We start from the raw sequence: 18503 nt of genomic DNA, 5'->3' as shown, positions 1-18503 counted from the left end.
GTCGAGACGGACCCATCTGGAAACTATAATAATGCTAAAGCGAGCCTACCAAGAAATGAAAAGATCCCAGTGAGCGTGGAATTGGACAATTTCTACAGGTTAAAGGAAAGTCACGTGAAGATTTAACGTGATCACATATTTTGAAATCTGATCACTCAACATTATTGACATGATCAAGTATTCGTGATCATGTTAATGAAATGCCTGTTTGTGATATATGGATCAAGACACAATTAAAGCGAGGAATCAAGAAGATTGACTTTCTAGAGAGTGCAAGAAAGTATGTTGAGTGGAAAATCAATCTACACAAGGAGCAAGTGAAAGCAACATATGTTCCTTGGAGGATTTATGTGGTAAACCTTCATATTGAAGGTTCTTCATACTTCAAGCATCACCTTCGCAACCCAGTGCCCATAGGACTTTGTGTATTGGATAGATCAAAGGCCTTCAAGAGAAACACACATTGGCATGAGGATCGATAGAAAGATCTCTTGAATGGGATGATGTCCATCATTGGAGGTTCAGAAGAAGCACACTATGTGCTTCTTACTTTCTTAAACATGAAAAATTTTGTGCAATTGCAGAACGCTTTAAATAATATGAAGGACCTAATGCGATAGCAGAGTGTTGGAGTTCTCCATATAGTTCTTCTCTCTTGTGGTCCTTTTTCGAAAAAGTGATGCATCTAGTGGACTCCCAACAATTCTTGTTCCAGGAGAATCTACCACCATACTTGTGCGCTCCTTGCTGCACTGTCGAAGCAAGGGACTTGCCAATACACCGTATGCGAGCCACAAACGGCTCCAAGCACACAACAAGCCTAGACTAGCAAGCTCAAGAAAACAAAGGGTGTGTCACTCACCGCTCTACGCTCGCCTTCGTGGTGGATTCCTCGCCGCGATGAAGAAGAAGCTGCAGTCGTGCCGCGCTCAACCGCTTTGCCGTCGTCGTGCCTTCGCAATGCTCGATCGCACACACACTCTCCCTCTCTCTCTCTCTCACACACACACACAAGGAGGTGAAGAAGAAGAAGAAGATGGAGATGGAGCAAGAGCACTCTTCAATTGCACAAATGAGAGAATGAGTAAAAGTTAGGTTTAGTTGGCTTTTATAGGAGCTCACCCCATTCACACTTGGGCGCCCATGCTTAACCAACTAATCCCTTGAATGTCCAAGTTAAAGTGCGCCTCTCATCGACGATCACTCTACCTTTCCCTATTGGTCCGACAAGCCCGGTACCTGACTCTATCGAATACATAATACGCGTCCATCGTAGGTGATGGGTGTCCGTGTGCCATGAGGGTTAACATGCCCCCCTTCCTGATGTAGATTCCGTCCTCGGAAGCTATTGAGTTGAAGCTGGTTCGTCGAGGTGGAAGAGCATTTGAGATGAATGTCCTTAGCCTTCTTCAGTCACTGCAAAATCAAACAACATTGGCACAGTAATTGCATTCTCTAAAAAGCATATGCAGTTTTAGGTAGACACATTGATTGGTAAAAGAATTTCAAACAATTTGTTAGCAATGAACATTAAATTGCAATGTAATCAAATGCATAAACAGATGTAAAGGTAAAAAATTAAACAAGTCTGGGGTCACTAATTTGACGGTCGAAAAGCACTAGAGATCGAATATTAATACCATGGGTAAGCTTCTTAATTTTCAGTGGTCAATTAAGTTGTTTAATCGCGAGAGCCAAGTATTCATGTTCAAGGGCTGACTAGAGGCTATATCTAGAAAACCTTGTAGTTAAGCTACCATAAAAGGAATTTCTCATGAAATCATCGCCTGGCTGATTACTTTTTCTTTGACCCCCCAAGGTCTTTTCACATTGATTCAATTATGATGTGTGTGCTTATTTTGTATGCCTTGGGTTTTTTGCTTTTCAAGGAAAAGCGCCCACACTGGGAACCTCTAGGGCTCTAGTACCATAGGCAATACATGTGAGTGAAGTACCAAATCAAGCTGAGATTTCTCTTCCAGCTTAAAATTTTACATTGTGGCACTTTGATTTTTTGTTTGTTCATTTTCATCATTTTAATTTTGTAACTTTGGGGGGCCATATAACACTGTTACCCTCCCCAGGCTCATCACATTAGTAAACTCCCTTTATAATACTTAAGCTAAAGGTCGATAGGGTTAAGCCCACTAGAAAGCCCTAGTACATTTCATACAATGCTGCCTAAATCGGATTAAGAACCTAAGTAACCATTGCTTATTAGGAAGGCATTCCCCATGGTATTAAGAGAAGATTTCTAATACCTAGCTTGGTCAAACTAGCTTAGTCGGACTGCTTGATTTTTACACCTAAACAAGTGATTATGACAAAAGATTGCATTGAATTAAATGTTGGATACTAAGCCAATGCGCTGAATAGTATGCTACCAATCACAATCAAAGCAGACAAACATGGATGCAAAAAAGATAAGGGCAATGCTAATGGACAAGAAACACCTGTTTGTGTTGATGGTCGCGCTTGATATGAAGTGTGAACGAGAGAAAGGTTCCATGAAGGTCCAAATCCTATCAATAGCAACACGCTCCTGTACACACTAGGAAACAAAAGGAATACCTCCAGGAGGCACATCCGTGGGAAAAATTAAAACTCCTAAAAAACAAACTCAAAACACAATCTAGACCCCTAACCTACCTATCTGTCACCCCTTTTAGAATCAAGGAAAGAGGATATTATATAAACCGGGTGGCCACCCTAAGGCTAGGCCTCTATCCTCATCATCTAGATAAATAAAATCGTTGTTCGTGAGGCCATAGTCTTCCTCGGTCTCTATTAGTTCCTCTTCATCATCCTCTTGTGCAAGCATGCTAATCAAGAACCTCATGATGCGTGGATACTCATCTTGTGCAAAAGAATAAGCATGTGCCATTGGAGACACATTCGCCACTGGGTAGGGATCACTAGTTAGCCATAGACGTATCAGCCATTCTAACTCCTCAAAATTTCTCTCACATGCAAGGCTCTCTATCAAATCCCATTCGCAAGAAAGTATAGGGTAGCATACGTAGAACACTTGTTGAAAAGACAAGGGGTACCTTTCATCAAAAATAGAAGTGCATGCCTCTGGTGAAGTAGCCATTTCTGACAAGACAGATAGATTTGGTTAGGCCTTTAAAACATAAGAGTTGTTTTTGTGTGTTGCTTGACTTGACACGGTGAATTTGGACTTATATGTAAGATCTGATAGGGTGCTCTCTCATTGCTAGGCGCTCTTGCTCTTTACTATTTTTGTTTTTTTGTGAGTATAAGGCTATATATATACATTCCCTAAGATCGGAGATTAAGAGGTCAGGGAAAAAGGTTGAGAGGGAAGCAAGTGAATGATGGATGTCCACAAACACTCCCCCCTTCCTTGGGTAGATCATACCGTTTGAAATGAGCTTGTCACCCTTTGAAACCAATTGTTCCAGTTGGTAATAGGTGAGGATTTTTGCCAGTAGTTTTCTATTACCCTAGGTGCCTCGTCAAGTTGTAAGGGTGGTAAGGTACTCTCCCAGGATTTTATTTGCAACGTTGTTGTAGGTGGTGAACTTACCCCGGAAGGTGCAAACTCTTTCGTGCTTGGATGGATATGTACAGTGGTAGGTGGAGGTTGTGTCGAAGCTTCTATTTGCATATAGGAACTACATGAAGAGCAAGAAGCTTCATTTGATTTCCCTGTTCCTGAGCTAGGTGGAACAAATCGTTCTTTCTTTGGTACCCAAACTAGCTCGGGAGCGAGTGTGTAGCATTCTGTGATTTTTTCCTTTCCACGATTTTCAATTTGTTTTGGAGCCACGGGATTGGGCTCACTTGGTTCAGGTGATAGGTAAGAGTACACTTTACGTTTTGGCACCCAGATTTGATCATTTCCTTCATAGTATCCTTGGGCTTCCAATAGTTGTTTAGGAATCCAACGCAGCGTTTCTTTACATTTCTTGGAGTGAGTGGTACGGTTCTTACTAGGTTTCCGTTTTTTTGCATCAACCATGCTCACTACAGAGGTTTTAGGGACCCACTTGTATGTTTTCTCTGTTATATTAGGATGGTTCTTGTGTGTCTCAAGCTTTCTTTCAACTACATTAGTTGAAGCTCTAGAGAGTTGGGCTATGGGGACGTATGGTTCAACCTCCCTGACATGCAATGTCTTGGGTTTTATTTCCTTGGGCAATATCTCAGGGACTATGGCTTGAGTGGTAGGGCTAAGAGTTGGTTTTTGCGTTGTAACACCCCCAGCCCCCCAATCAATAGTGCATTTGGTGGCTATCATCCACGTGCGGCCTAGGTTTATATTACCCTCCATAGTTCCAGTAGGCATGACCAAAAAGTCTTGAGCTACCACCCCATTGTCATAACTGACAGAAGTGTGCCAGATTCCAAAAACCGCAGTTTTTTTCTTGTTGACACCCTTGACTTGGATAATACTCTCAGATAGAGGTGGCTTCCCTAACTGACACCACACCCCATAGGATAGCAGATTGTATTTAGCACCCGTGTCCAATAAGGCGTTATATAGCACTTTTCCATAGGCACTATTTAACTCAATGGGGTATCGTAGAGGTGTGTCAGAGTCCAACCCATCCTCTTCGATTTCCACGTGGAATGCATTTGTGACCCCAAGGTTAGCCTCTCGTTTTTGTCTTATACGTTGTTGTCGCTCCTTAGCCTCAGCTTGATCTTGTATCTTGTTTAACTCGGTTTGTGCTTTGGCGGCCTTCTTTTGATGAATGGCCCGTAGTTCTTCTTGGCTTAAAGGATCATAATATCTTTTGAATTTACTCCCATTGAGGAATCCAATGGTTTCAACTCCATCAAGAGTTTCCACACGAAGGATACCTTGTGGGGTAATTTCACATACTCTATATGGTCCTTTACCAGCATATTTCAACTTTTTCTTCTCTTTACGTACTCCATACATAAGGACTTTATCACCAACTTTGATATCCTTGTCCTTCACATGGCGATCAAACCACTTCTTTCTCCTATCCTTTTCCACAAGAGCATTTTGCACAGCCAACTGTCTCTCTTCGTCTAGTTTTTCTAAGATAAACAAACGCTCGGTTAAGGGGTTACCATTCCATCCTTCTTGCGAAGCTACCCTAAGACTAGGAATGACAAACTCCCAAGGCATAACCGCTTCTTGGCCGTATACCATTTTGAATGGCGTACAATTAATAGCCACTTTATAAGCAGTACGATAAGCCCATAGAGCAGATGTCAACTTTAAATCCCAATCAGTGCGATGAGCTTCTACCGTCTTGGTTAAAATAGAGATTAGAGTCTTGTTGGTGCTCTCGGCTTGTCCATTAGCTTGCGGGTAATAAGGTGTAGACTTATGGTGGGATATCATAAAGGTCGTGGTAAGCTCTCTTATTACCTCATTTATAAAATGGGTACCATTATCACTAACAATTTCAAAAGGGCAACCAAATCTTGTGATAATGTTCTCAAAAAGAAACTTAGCTGTTGTCCTCGCGTCAGCTTTTTGTGAAGCCTTAGCTTCAGCCCACTTTGTTACATAGTCCGTAGCAACTAGAATATATCGAGATTGAGTGTTGCGAGCTGCGGGACTAATTGGACCTACAAAGTCTAAGCCCCATTTTTCAAATGGTTGGGTTACTTTAATAGGATGTAAGGGCATTCAGTCCTTGCGCTGTGTGGTCTTGTAACGTTGGCACTCATCACACCCTTTTGTAAAAAGTGATGCATCCTTAAATAAAGTTGGCCACCAATAGCCTGATTGCAGCACCTTTCTAGCAGTCAGGTCCCCTGAAAAATGTCCTCCTGCTATGCCCATATGTGCTTCTTGCAAGATATACAAATATTCATCCTCGCGGGCACAACGCCTAAGAATATCGTCCTTGCCTAATCTATACAGGGTTCCGGCAATCAAACAATAGGGTTCACATTCTTTTACTAGCCTTCGAGCGATATCCTTACGAAGTTCCTTGGGTGGAAAACCATTAACTAAAAAGTTAACAATGTTCTCACTCCATTCAGGCATAGTCTCAACTATGAATAGGGAAGTATCGGGTAATTCATCATCAACTCCTGTAGGGGCTTCACCATTGGGTATGCGAGACAAATGATCAGCCATGACGTGCCTTTTACCGGGTCTCACTACAATCGTGAAATCAAACTCAAGAAGAATTAACAACCATCGTGTGATTCTTCCTGTGGAGCATGGCTTGTTTACCAGATACAGCAACGCTTGATGATCCACATAAAATACAAACTTGTTTGCCAGAAGGTAGTAGCGAAATTTCTTTACTGCATAAACCATTGCCAAACCTTCTCGCTCTGTAGTGGTGTAGTTCCTTTCAGCATCGTTCAATTGACGGCTTGCAAAGCTAATGGGATAGTCCAATTTATGTTCTCCTGGTTGAGTGAGAACACACCCAATAGCAAAGTTTGATGCATCAATATGCACATGGAAAATGACATCCCAGTTAGGTGTCCTTAAAATTGGAGCACTTGCTAGTGTTTTCTTCAATTGTTCATAGGCCTGGTCACACTCTTCAGTCCATTTAAATTCAATGAGAAGCTTGTACAAAGGACGTGCTATCTCAACGAAAAATAAAATAAACCGTCGATAATAACCCACGTGTCCCATGAACCTTTGAACTCCCTTGTAATTGGTTGGTGGTGGTAACTCTAGAATCACTTTAATTTTGCTCTCATCGGTTGAGATACCATTCTTGGATACTATATGCCCTAAAATAACTCCATGCTTGACCCAAAATTGGCATTTGAACGGGTTCAATGAGATACGATATAACCTACATTTTTCAAACACCTTCCGCAAACATGATAGATGTTCTTTCCAAGAAGAGTAAACACAAAGGTCGTCTAAGAAAGCTTCACAAAACTCTCTCAAATATTCTTTAAAAGCAGTGTTTATTAATCGTTGGAATGTAGCAGGGGCATTTGTTAAGCCAAAAGCCATCACACGAAATGCAAACACGCCAAATTCTGTGATGAAGGCAGTTTTAGCTTGGTCCTCTAGCGCTATCGTGATTTGGTTGTAGCCTGAGTACCCATCTAGAAAGCTATAAGCTTCCTTGCCTGCAACTCTTTCGAGTACATGTTCGGAATATGGTAGGGGGTAATGGTCTCTTCTAGTAGCTGCATTAACTTTTTTGAGGTCCACGCACACCCTGAGTTTCCCATTCTTTTTTGGCACGATAACTATTGGCGACACCCATTAAGAGTGTTCAATAGGATATATGAACCCACATTTGATAAGCTTTTCTAGTTCTTCTTGAATGATCTTTGCGTACTTAGGATTCATCGGGTAGGGTCTTTGTTGTACGGGCTTCGCAGTGCTAATCATAGGGATTGTATGTTGGACCACAGAAGGCGGAACACCTTTCATATCATGGTATGTCCAAGCGAATACGTCCTTGAATTCCTTGAGAAACTCTTTGAGGACCGCCTCTTCAACTTCTGTGAGGTCTTGGGCAATAAAAACAGGTTTTGATTCTTCACCGGGGTCAGCTAATTCTATTTCTTTAACTATTGCCGGACCATCATAGATTCCATTATTCCCATCGATAGGTATTCTTTGGGCTTTTGTGTACAAAACCTTTGCTTCACTTGTGGTGTAAGATTTGAAATGTTCTGGTGCAGGATGCAAGTCTGTGGATTCTGGTTGTGCGTTGGTTTGTGCTTCCATTTCTGCTTTCTTGTGTTGTCGAGCTAACTCTTGGTTTTGACGCCTCCTTGCAGCGCGGCTCAACTTTGGCTTGTCTATGATCTCTAATTGGGCTATGTCATGGGGTCGTGGTCTACACCACATAACATTTTGGAGATATTCACCCCAATTGTCTACCAATTTTCGATGAGCATCACATGCTCCTATATAACTGAGCCATTCTGCTGAGGATCTCTTCTTGTTTATCCTAGCACGTACATTGGCTCGATATCGACGCCTCTTAAGGTTTTTCTTTTTCTTATTTGAGACCTGCTTTTGATTTGCATTTAGATCTGGCTCACTAAAGGAGTCCTCGTTGGTGTCCTCTTCACTCTCAGAGGAGCTATCATCGGTTGATGTGCTCGATCCTTCCGAATGTTTTGACTGTGAACTTGCTCCACTCTCTAATTCATGAGATTCAGAATCCGTTTCACTCTGGGAGTCAGTGTCCAAGTCGTGTTGGTCAAAGTCTTCTATTGAGCTATCAGTGTCACTGTCAGATTGGTCCACAATTGCCTTGCCCTTAGAAGATGCATGTATGGCACTTATCATGTTCAGAGGTGCAATTTGTGGTACCTCTTCCCCCTCTGGTGTGACCCAAGTGGTTCCTCTATTTCCCCAGGTATCTATGGTTGCAGCTAGGTGTACCCAATCCACATTGTCCGACTCAGTCATCCCAGGTAGGATATCCATATAAGGAGAATCTTGGCCAATGTCTGTATCCTTCTTACAAGTGTAACAATATTGTAGTGGGGCCGAGTGAACTGTGGTGTCAGAGCGATGATCAATAATGGTTTTACTCCCTAAGGGGTGTACCTTACCAGTCACCAAATCCACTCTAAGGACAGAGTCTTGGAATTGCAAATAGACATGATTTTTAGACCAATCGTGAACCATTTGTGCTTCCCTCATGAATGGTCGTCCTAAAATCATTTCATATGACATAAGGTGTTTAGAGAAATCCATTACAATGAACGTATGTCGCACCTTGTATCCTAGAACTTTGATCTTAAGATCCTTGAGCATCCCCATAGGTTTGGCTATGGTACCATTTGCCATCTTTACCACAATGTTAGTAACACTGAGGCGGGGTTTTCCCATGGATTCCCAACAATCTTTTGTAACGATGCTAACTCCCGCACCACCATCAAGAATTCCCTTTATAGTTAATCCCTTGGTAGTGATGGGTAGGGTCGCATTAGACTCGTCGCCTTCAAAATACTGCCCTAATTCGTTAATGGGTACCTCGATCACAGACTCGTGTCCATCTAAGTCAAGTGATTGCACATGATTTTCCTCATCAATCATAATCGAGTCAGGCCTATTTGGTTGCGCAAACTGCGGTAATCCCGTTCGTAGCTCTCCGTTAAGGAATGCTCGAAGTGCAAGGAATAATTCAGGATCTCCATACAGCTTTGCTATGATCGTGGTTCGGACCTCAGAAGACATGAAGTCCACTAGTTTGGCAACATTCATTGGCGTTTTGCAGGGTGTAGGTCCTGACTAGGAACTGGTGAGGATGGAATCTCATATTCCTCAATGGGATCAGGTATTCCTTCGTTAAACATCCTTTCCAACAAGAAGGGTGTATGCTCACTTTCTGATGTCCTGTCCTCACTCCCTTCTTGGATGATACTAGATATGGCTAACGGTCTATGGTTCATGTGGGGTGGATGAACTTGCGTGGGAAACACTGTGTCATGAATTTTGACCTGCATGGGTTCTGGTTCTAGTTTCCTTTGAGTCTCCTCCACTAAACCTCTTAGATGTTTCACCTGCTCAATCTCGTCTACTGGGTTTGGATACGTCCCAATCTTCTTTTTACGATTTTTTCTTTTTTGCCCCTGCGGTTTATCTTGGGGGTCTTGGATTGGATTTGGAAACACTTGTGGTGTTTTCAGAGGCTCTTTATGGTTTTCTCTCATTCGGTTTTCATTTGGTTCCATGTTACGGTTTTCTTTGTCGGTCTTTCCCTTTGTGGTATTGGTTCTAGTCTCCATTGTCTCGACTGAATCTGAATCATCCTCGAGGTCATTCATATACACGGGGTCATCTCCTGTTCCTATGTTTGTTTTGGAACTTGGCTTTGAATTTTCCGTATTCTGCGACTTCTTCCTTCGTGTCTTCTTTTTCTTTGCTTGGATAACTGACGCGGTATCTCTCTCTTCGAGGATATGTCCTGGCCCTTGAAGCATGGACCGTGTAATCGCATAAGCGGGTGCGACGGGTGGTATTGGCGATGTCACACTAGCAATTTCGACCAAATTCAGGGGTGTGATTTTAGGCGCATTTGGGTTATAGGGGCATTGGGCAATCAAGTGATCTATGCCACAACGATTACATGTGAGTATTGGCATTGCAGACGTGCTCCCTTGATTCACTTGCATCTGTGCAGCATTCTTTTGCAGCCTAATAGGGCACTCCGCTACTCAATGTGGTCCACCACACTCGTAGCATTGAAGAGGTGGCCTCCTAGCCTGGGTGTTGATATTTTGACCTCTGGATGCGAGAGCAGCAGCTTGATAAACCGGCTTGACTTGTCCCCAACAATCTTCCATGTAGTATATAGGACATTCTTCCAATGTATCAAGTCCGTAGGCAATACTAGTGTCTATTTCCTCCTCACAACCATCTGCATAAGCGTTTGATGGCTCGCAACCCACTTGGTTCATAGGGGCGACTCTTGGATGCGGGGGCTGCGGTCCTAGCACAGGAGGTGGTAGCGGTGTAGCTTGTACAACATTTTGAGATCTAGGGACCATGTGTTGCGGTAGTTGCTCAACAGGTGGAGTAGGCATCAATACAGGAGCTCGAGGCGCATCCGTCCAGGCTACAGGTGGTCTATTTGCCATCATACGTTTGATCATTAAACAATCCTTAGCTTGGTGACCATACCTACCACATGCGTTGCAAGTTCCATTAAATTTTACTCTAAACGTAGGGCACTCACTAGTGCTATGTGGACCTAAGCAAATGGAACACCATTGTTGCTCCCTTCTTGGATACATGTGACTATTTTGAGGGGGTCGATTATCCTTAAGAGACTCTTGGATTGCCTTGGTGAGGTCTGTCAAGAATGTCTCAAATACCTTTGGCTCATTGGCAATGGGCTTTGCAGTCATGGGTTCATACTCAATGGCTTGTGAGCTAGTGGATCTCGTGTCAGTAGACACCCTCATGCCTGCTATCATCAAGTTGTCCTCTAATTGGATTGCATTGGCAGTGACATCTTCCCAGGTTGTGATACCTCTAATCACTAGTCCATTATAGATTCCTTCATTCCTCAACCCTCGAATGAATCGATCAAGCAGTTGGTTATTGTTGAAGCGCTCATTTACAGGGCAACGAGAGTTTAAGTGCTTTAGACGACTAATGAAGTCCCTTACTGACTCTCCTTCCTTACGTTCGGCCTTCTGTAGCTGAGATGCTACACCCCAAAGCACACCTTCTCGTATGTACTCCTTTAGAAACAACCTTCGAAGGGTAGGGTAGATTGTTTTCTCATCCACCCTTAGGGTCCTATACCAATCTCCAGCCTTCCCACTTAATGTCAAGCTTAAGGCATTGCACTTATGTAGTTCGTTGCGTTCCCCTAAGGAATCACATACTTGTTCAAACACTTCAATGTGTTTCCTAGCATCTTCGTCCCCATTGAATTTTTGCGTGAGTTTGGCAATTTGTACTGCCTTACTTCTAGGCTCTCTATCAGATGCATGATGCATATTTTCCGCAATAGATCGACCTATGGTTTGAGCAAACGCTGCCAAGTCACCTATGTGAGGAGGCAGGGCCGGTGGAGGTACTCTTGGAATCATATGTGGGAGAGGGACGGGTGCCGGTCTTGGCATATGTGTGGATGATGCAGGATATGGAACATAACCGGGCATAGGTCCACTCGGATAAGAGCTAGGGAGCGGCACTCGAGGAGCATAAGCAAGTGGTACAATTGGAGGTGTGGGGGCCATGTGTGCATAAGGGGCTAGAGGCACATATGGTCGAGGCCCCATATTAGGTACTACGACACTAGGTAGTGGCACTGCGCTAACCGTAGATGTCATCGGTACATTCTCTGTCAGGCTTATCCCTGGAGTGAGCACTGTGTTTTCCTTGATAGAGGGTTGAGCCAAGTTAGGGAAGCTAAAGTTGTCGCTCGGAGGCTCAGATTGCATAGAGACACCAGGTGAAATGACGTAAGATGGGTCCATGGGGCTCATTAGAGGAGTCTCCATTTGTGATAGAGTAGGCTGTTGAGCCTTGCTTGTATCCAGAAATCTCATGGGGCCAGTTGAGAGTATATTTACCCCTCGGTTTTGCCTTTCTGATTGAATAATGCCATGGATAACATTACAGATCATTTTCTGTTGATCTTCGATGCTCGTGGCACTAGAGGTGGATTGTACAATCTCTATCCATCCTACATGGTAGGCGTGGCCAGAGTGTAGATCCGTCAACACCTCAGTGTGGAGGTCGTATGTCCAATGATCATTAATGAACAATCCTTCTAGAGTCGACGTGTTAACGGTTTCTCGTGAGGTAGAAGCAATGTTGCTCCCCATGGTTTTACTTGTCACCAACGGTACTCTAGAGGGAACTTCTGAAGGAGGCAGCTCAACAGGGCCTTCTTGGTAAGAAGTTGGTAGGATATCCACATGGACACTCTTTGGGGGTGTGGGGTCCACGTGCGATGTGAAAGGAGATTCCACTTCCCCACCCCCTTCGTGTGCTTCATTTGCATCAGGTTCCGAGCGAGTAGCTCTACCTAATGTTTCCATGAAACGGCTAAACATACTAGTACTAGGCTGTGGAGCTTCGGAAGGTGCATGGCCTTCTCTCTCAGTGTTTTGGGTAGGGTATGCTTCCATGATTTCTGAGTCGGAGGAGGAATCACTAGCGGCTATTTTAGGGTCTTGGGTGGTGCTACCTTGTGTCCCCGCTGAGGGTCTAGAGCTTATCGTGGATGGGTAATGGGTGTCCGTATGAACAGAGGCACTCTCAATATGCTCGTGTTCTAGCACCCGCCCAGAGCGTAAGTGCATGTGCTTTTGATACCCTAAGGTGTCAAAAAAGCTGCTCTAGGAGGCCTTGTGACTAGTTTTTAGCGTGTTTTTTGTTTGTTTTTTTGCTAGATTTTTTAGAACGTGTCGTGGAATGGGCCGTGTGATAGCTCAAAACGAGCGTATCGGTCAGAGGGTCGTGCCGTGCTTTACAGCCCTCCGTTTGGTCACTCTATGCCCTCGAAATCCCTAAAACTGTCAATTTCCAGTAGGGAACTAGGCCCAAACTAGAAAGTCTAAGGGTGCAAGTGGGAAGAGAAAGGAGGAGAGTGGAGGACTTGTCCCACATGCTCTCATTCTCTCTTGAGGGAGTAGGGTATATATATAAGAGTGAATCTAGTATATATCATAAGACTGAGGACTGAGGCCTGGGCCTGGGCTTGGGCTTGGGCTTGGGCTTGGGAAAATGATCCCGAGGAGAGTGGAGGACTTGTCCCACATGCTCTCATTCTCTCTTGAGGGAGTAGGGTATATATATAAGAGTGAATCTAGTATATATCATAAGACTGAGGACTGAGGCCTGGGCCTGGGCTTGGGCTTGGGCTTGGGCTTGGGAAAATGATCCCGATCTATCTTTTATACAAACCAACCCGTCCGTTTTAAGAGTCACGTTTTTTATTTTCGAAAAATATCGCCACCCACTCGCTCGCGTTTTTAATTTCCGAATTTTTTCCTTTTAAAATTTTTTTTTTCCAAATTTTTTTTTTTAAAATTTTATTTGTTGATGCAGATAAACGCAGAAACTGAAAAAAATGCAGAAAAACGCAGAAATTGCAGAAAAACGCAGAAATTGCAGAAAAAACGCAGAAATTGCAGCAAATTGACAGAAATGCAGAAAATTGCAGAAATTGAAAACGCCGAACTTGAAAATGCAGAAATTGCAGAAATTGAAAAAACGCAGACAATAGCAGAAATTGAAACTTGACAGCAATTGCAGAAAACGCAGAAAACAGAAATCTTCCACACACTCCTTCCCTGCCTTTCCTATGATAGAAATTGCACCACAAGGAAGCGTAAAGTGCTAATCGAGCTTAGTGTAGGGCATATCCCCGGCAGCGGCGCCAAAAATGTGCGCTCCTTGCCGCACTGTCGAAGCAAGGGACTTGCCAATACACCGTATGCGAGCCACAAACGGCTCCAAGCACACAACAAGCCTAGACTAGCAAGCTCAAGAAAACAAAGGGTGTGTCACTCACCGCTCTACGCTCGCCTTCGTGGTGGATTCCTCGCCGCGATGAAGAAGAAGCTGCAGTCGTGCCGCGCTCAACCGCTTCGCCGCCGTCGTGCCTTCGCAATGCTCGATCGCACACACACTCTCCCTCTCTCTCTCTCTCACACACACACACAAGGAGGTGAAGAAGAAGAAGAAGATGGAGATGGAGCAAGAGCACTCTTCAATTGCACAAATGAGAGAATGAGTAAAAATTAGGTTTAGTTGGCTTTTATAGGAGCTCACCCCATTCACACTTGGGCGCCCATGCTTAACCAACTAATCCCTTGAATGTCCAAGTTAAAGTGCGCCTCTCATCGACGATCACTCTACCTTTCCCTATTGGTCCGACAAGCCCGGTACCTGACTCTATCGAATACATAATACGCGTCCATCGTAGGTGATGGGTGTCCGTGTGCCATGAGGGTTAACAATACTTGATGCAGGGTTACTTGATATCAATTTTCAAACTGCACAACATCTACGGGATAAGGATTTCTCGAGATTTAAGAAGAAAATTCTTGTCAAGAAATTTACCAAGAAGTATTGCTCAGAAGGATCCAAGCTAGTGGAATTATTGAGTGATGGCTATATAATAGAGATTGGTCTTGGAGAGAAGAAAGAAGTTGTAGCCATAGTGGAAAACATTGAGCATAAGAAGAATATAGAGTCACGGATTCTAGAATTTGTGACATTGCATAATGACATCAAGAAATGGGCAGGACTTTATGTCAGTCAAGTAGAGCACCCAATTGAGCACGAAAGCGAGATGGTGGAAATGATGAGTGAAGGCAACTTTTCTGTCAAAGATTTTTTATCACTTGAAGTAAGTATGTGTTAACTTGGAAACCATCACATCCATTTCATTGTTTCTTTTGTGTTTAAACTTGTTATATCTATTATAAATATGACTTGAAAGCTTTAAATATCTTCAATGTATCCTTTTGGTTCAATTTATTTTTGTTCATTCCTTTAAAATTCTTATGTCTATATTTAAGTTGATTGAAAAAGACAAATAAAAAATTCCCTTTTTGAACAAATTCATGTTCTATTTTTATATGTCAAAGTATTTGAGTGATGGTTCCATTGTGCCATGATCAACTTTAGATTGGTCACTTGTAATGAACCTCCAAGAGGCAAGTGGTCAATTTAGGTGCACATACATACACGTACCAACATATGACCCTCACCTGATGACCCTCACCTGACCTAGAATGGACAAGTGGCCAATCTAGGCAACACATATTCACATGTAGCAACATATGATCATTACCTAGCCTACAATTGACATGTGGTCAATCTAGGCAACACGTGTGACTTTTAAAGAACATTGTTATATGTGTCTTTTGTAAAAAATAACACATTCACATGTCACCATCACTTGACCTGGAATGGACAAGTCACCTGACCTAGAATGGACAAGTGGTCAATCTAGGCAACACATATTCACATGTAGCAACATATGATCATTACCTAGCCTAGAATTGACATGTGGTCAATCTAGGCAACACCTGTGACTTTTAAAGAACATTGTTATGTGTGTTCTTTTGTAAAGAAGAGCACATTCACATGTCACCATCACTTGACCTAGAATGGACAAGTGGCCAATCTGAAGTGCACATATGCAAAACAAAGTACATTCCACCATCACCTAAATTAGAATGAATAGATGGATAAGATACACAATATAAATGAATATAAAAGAACATACAAGCATGCTTTTCTTAGGAAAGAGATATGGGAAATATAGAAAAAATGAACCTAGAATGGACATGTGGTCAATCTAGGGGCACAAATACACATGTAACAACATATGGCCATCACCTAACATAGAATGGATAGGTGGCCAATCTAGACAACACAGGTGACTATTAAAGAACATAACTACACATGTCTTTCATAGAAAAGGACACATTCACATATGACACCATCTGACCTAGAATGGACAAGTGACCACTCTTACAAATCTAGACAACCACATATTACCAAAATTGGAAAGATGGCCAATCTAGAGAAAACCACATGTGTTGTGATGTCTTGATGTCCACGGTACTAGCCCTACCAAGAATGGATAGATAGCCAATCTACAAAAAAAATAACATGTTTCTTTACAAAGAATGGTCAAATGGCCATTCTAGAGTGTAATGCTTTTTTTAGTCTAGAGAGATGGACAATCTAGCAAGAACTAAGCTAGAATGGACATGTGGTCAATCTAGAGAGCATGTATGCATAGGAATCACCATATAAGAATCACCTAACCTAGAATGGATATGTGGAAAATCGAGATAGCACATGTGACAATAGAAGAACACAAACTAAGAAAGGATAGTTACATGTGGTTTAGAAATTGAACATGTCTCAGAAGACGTTGGTTCAAGCAAGAAATCATAGTATCCTTCTAATCTAGTATGGATACACATGTTTTTTTTGACAAAGGGCACACTCATATATGACCATCATCTAGCTTAGATCCAAGTGAGCCATATTGAATAAAGTGATATGTAGAGTGCACCCTATTTTAAGGGGACTCAAATCTTTGATGAACTAAATTTTTTGTAGAAAATTTATCTTCTTACTATAGCATGTTTTGAAGTTCTATATATATGACCATCACGTGACCTAGAATGGACACGTGGCCAATCTAGGAATCACATATTGACATAATAATAACATAACATCATCACTTGACCTAGAAGGGACAAGTGGCCAATCTGGGAACAATATGCACATGTAACAACATATGACCATTATCTGACCTAGAATGGACATGTGGCCAATCTATGCAACACATGTGACTATTAAAGAACATAGTAATGTGTGTCTTTTTTTAAAAATCACATTCACATATGACCATCACTTGACCTAGAATGAACACATGTCCAATTTGAATTACACATATGCAAAACAAAGTACATCCCACCATAACCTAACCTACAATGGATAGATGGCTAAGATACACAATACACATAAATATAAAAGAACATTCAAGCATGCTTTTCTTAGAGAAGAGATGGAAAATCTAGAAAAAATGAACTTGGAATGGACAGGTGGTCAATTTAGGGGCATAGATGCATGTGGTCAATTTCATGTAATTCATCTAGGCTAGGTCATGGTCAATTTCTTGTAATTCATCTAGGTGATGTGATGGTCATATGTAGCTTAAACAAACTAATGTTTTTTGTAGACAAGTTATCTTCTTACTATAGCATTTTTTTTAGTTCTTTATATATGACCATCACTTGACCTAGAATAGACAATTGGCCAATCTAGGTAACACATATGCACACGTAACAACATATGACCATCACCTAACCTAGAATGGACAAGTGGCCAATCTAGGAAACACATATGCACATGTATCATTTATGAACATTACCTAACCTAAAATGGAGAGATGGCCAATCTAGGCAACACATTTGACTATTAAAGAACATACATTCACATATAACCATCACTTGACCTAGAATAGATAGGTGGCCAATCTAAAGTGCACATATGCAGAACAAAGTGAATTCCACCATAACCTAGCCTAGAATGGATAGATGGCTAATATACACAATACACATGAATATAGAAGAACATATAGGCATGATTTTCTTAGAAAAGAGAGATGGAAAATCTAGAGAAATTGAACCTAGAATGGACATGTGGTCAATCTAGGGGAACATATACACATGTAACAACATATGACAGTCACTTGACCTGGAATGGATAGCTGACCAATCTAGACAATACATGTGACTATTAAAGAACATGATTACACACGTTTTTCATAGAAAAGGTCACATTAACATATGACATCACCTGACTTAGAATGGATAGGTGGCCACTCTAACCAATCTTGAAAACCACATGTTACCAAATTTGGAAAGATGTCCACTCTAGAGAAAATCACATGTGTCTTGATATCTTGATGTCCACTTTACCAGACTTACCAAGAATGGATAGATGGACCTCTAGAGAAAACCATATGTTTCTTTACTAAGAATGGCCAAATGGCCATTCTAGAGTGTACTTTTGATCGAACAAGAACATATATACATGTGTTGACACATTAAAAGAAAGGGCATAGAAAGAACATTCTAGCATGCTTTTTTAGTAAAACAGAGTCAAACAATCTAGCAGAAACTAACCTGGAATGGACATGTGGTCAATCTAGCTGAGAGAATGTATGCATAGGAATCACCACATTAGCATCACCTAACCTAGAATGGACAAGTGGTAAATCTAGATAGCACATGTAACAATAAAAGAACACAAAATAAGAAAGAGTAATTACATGTGCCTTAGAAAATGAACATGCATCAGAAGACATTGGTCCAAGTAAGAAATCATAGCATCCTTCTAATCTAGTATGGAAACACATGTATTTCCTGAAAAGGGCACATTCATATATGACCATCATCTGACAATTCTTTGATAGGTGTCCAATCTTAAGTGTACATATGTAGAACAAATTACACCCCACCATCACCTAATCTCAAATGGATAGATGGTTAAGATACACAATACACATGAATATGAAAGAACATGCAAGCATGATTTTCTTAGG

The 18503-nt window shown here is 41.9% G+C and overlaps 1 pseudogene; it reads left to right on the top strand.

Annotated features, from left to right (window-relative positions):
• The first annotated feature begins 560 nt into the window (after window positions 1–560).
• On the top strand, window positions 561–14792 carry LOC147462501 (uncharacterized; annotated as a pseudogene).
• Window positions 14793–18503: the final 3711 nt, after the last annotated feature.

The sequence above is a fragment of the Adiantum capillus-veneris genome, chromosome 2, assembly GCF_014529385.1.
Source record: "Adiantum capillus-veneris isolate H3 chromosome 2, ASM1452938v2, whole genome shotgun sequence".
Taxonomy (NCBI): Eukaryota; Viridiplantae; Streptophyta; class Polypodiopsida; order Polypodiales; family Pteridaceae; genus Adiantum; species Adiantum capillus-veneris.
This window is presented reverse-complemented; position numbering and strand designations above follow the sequence as displayed.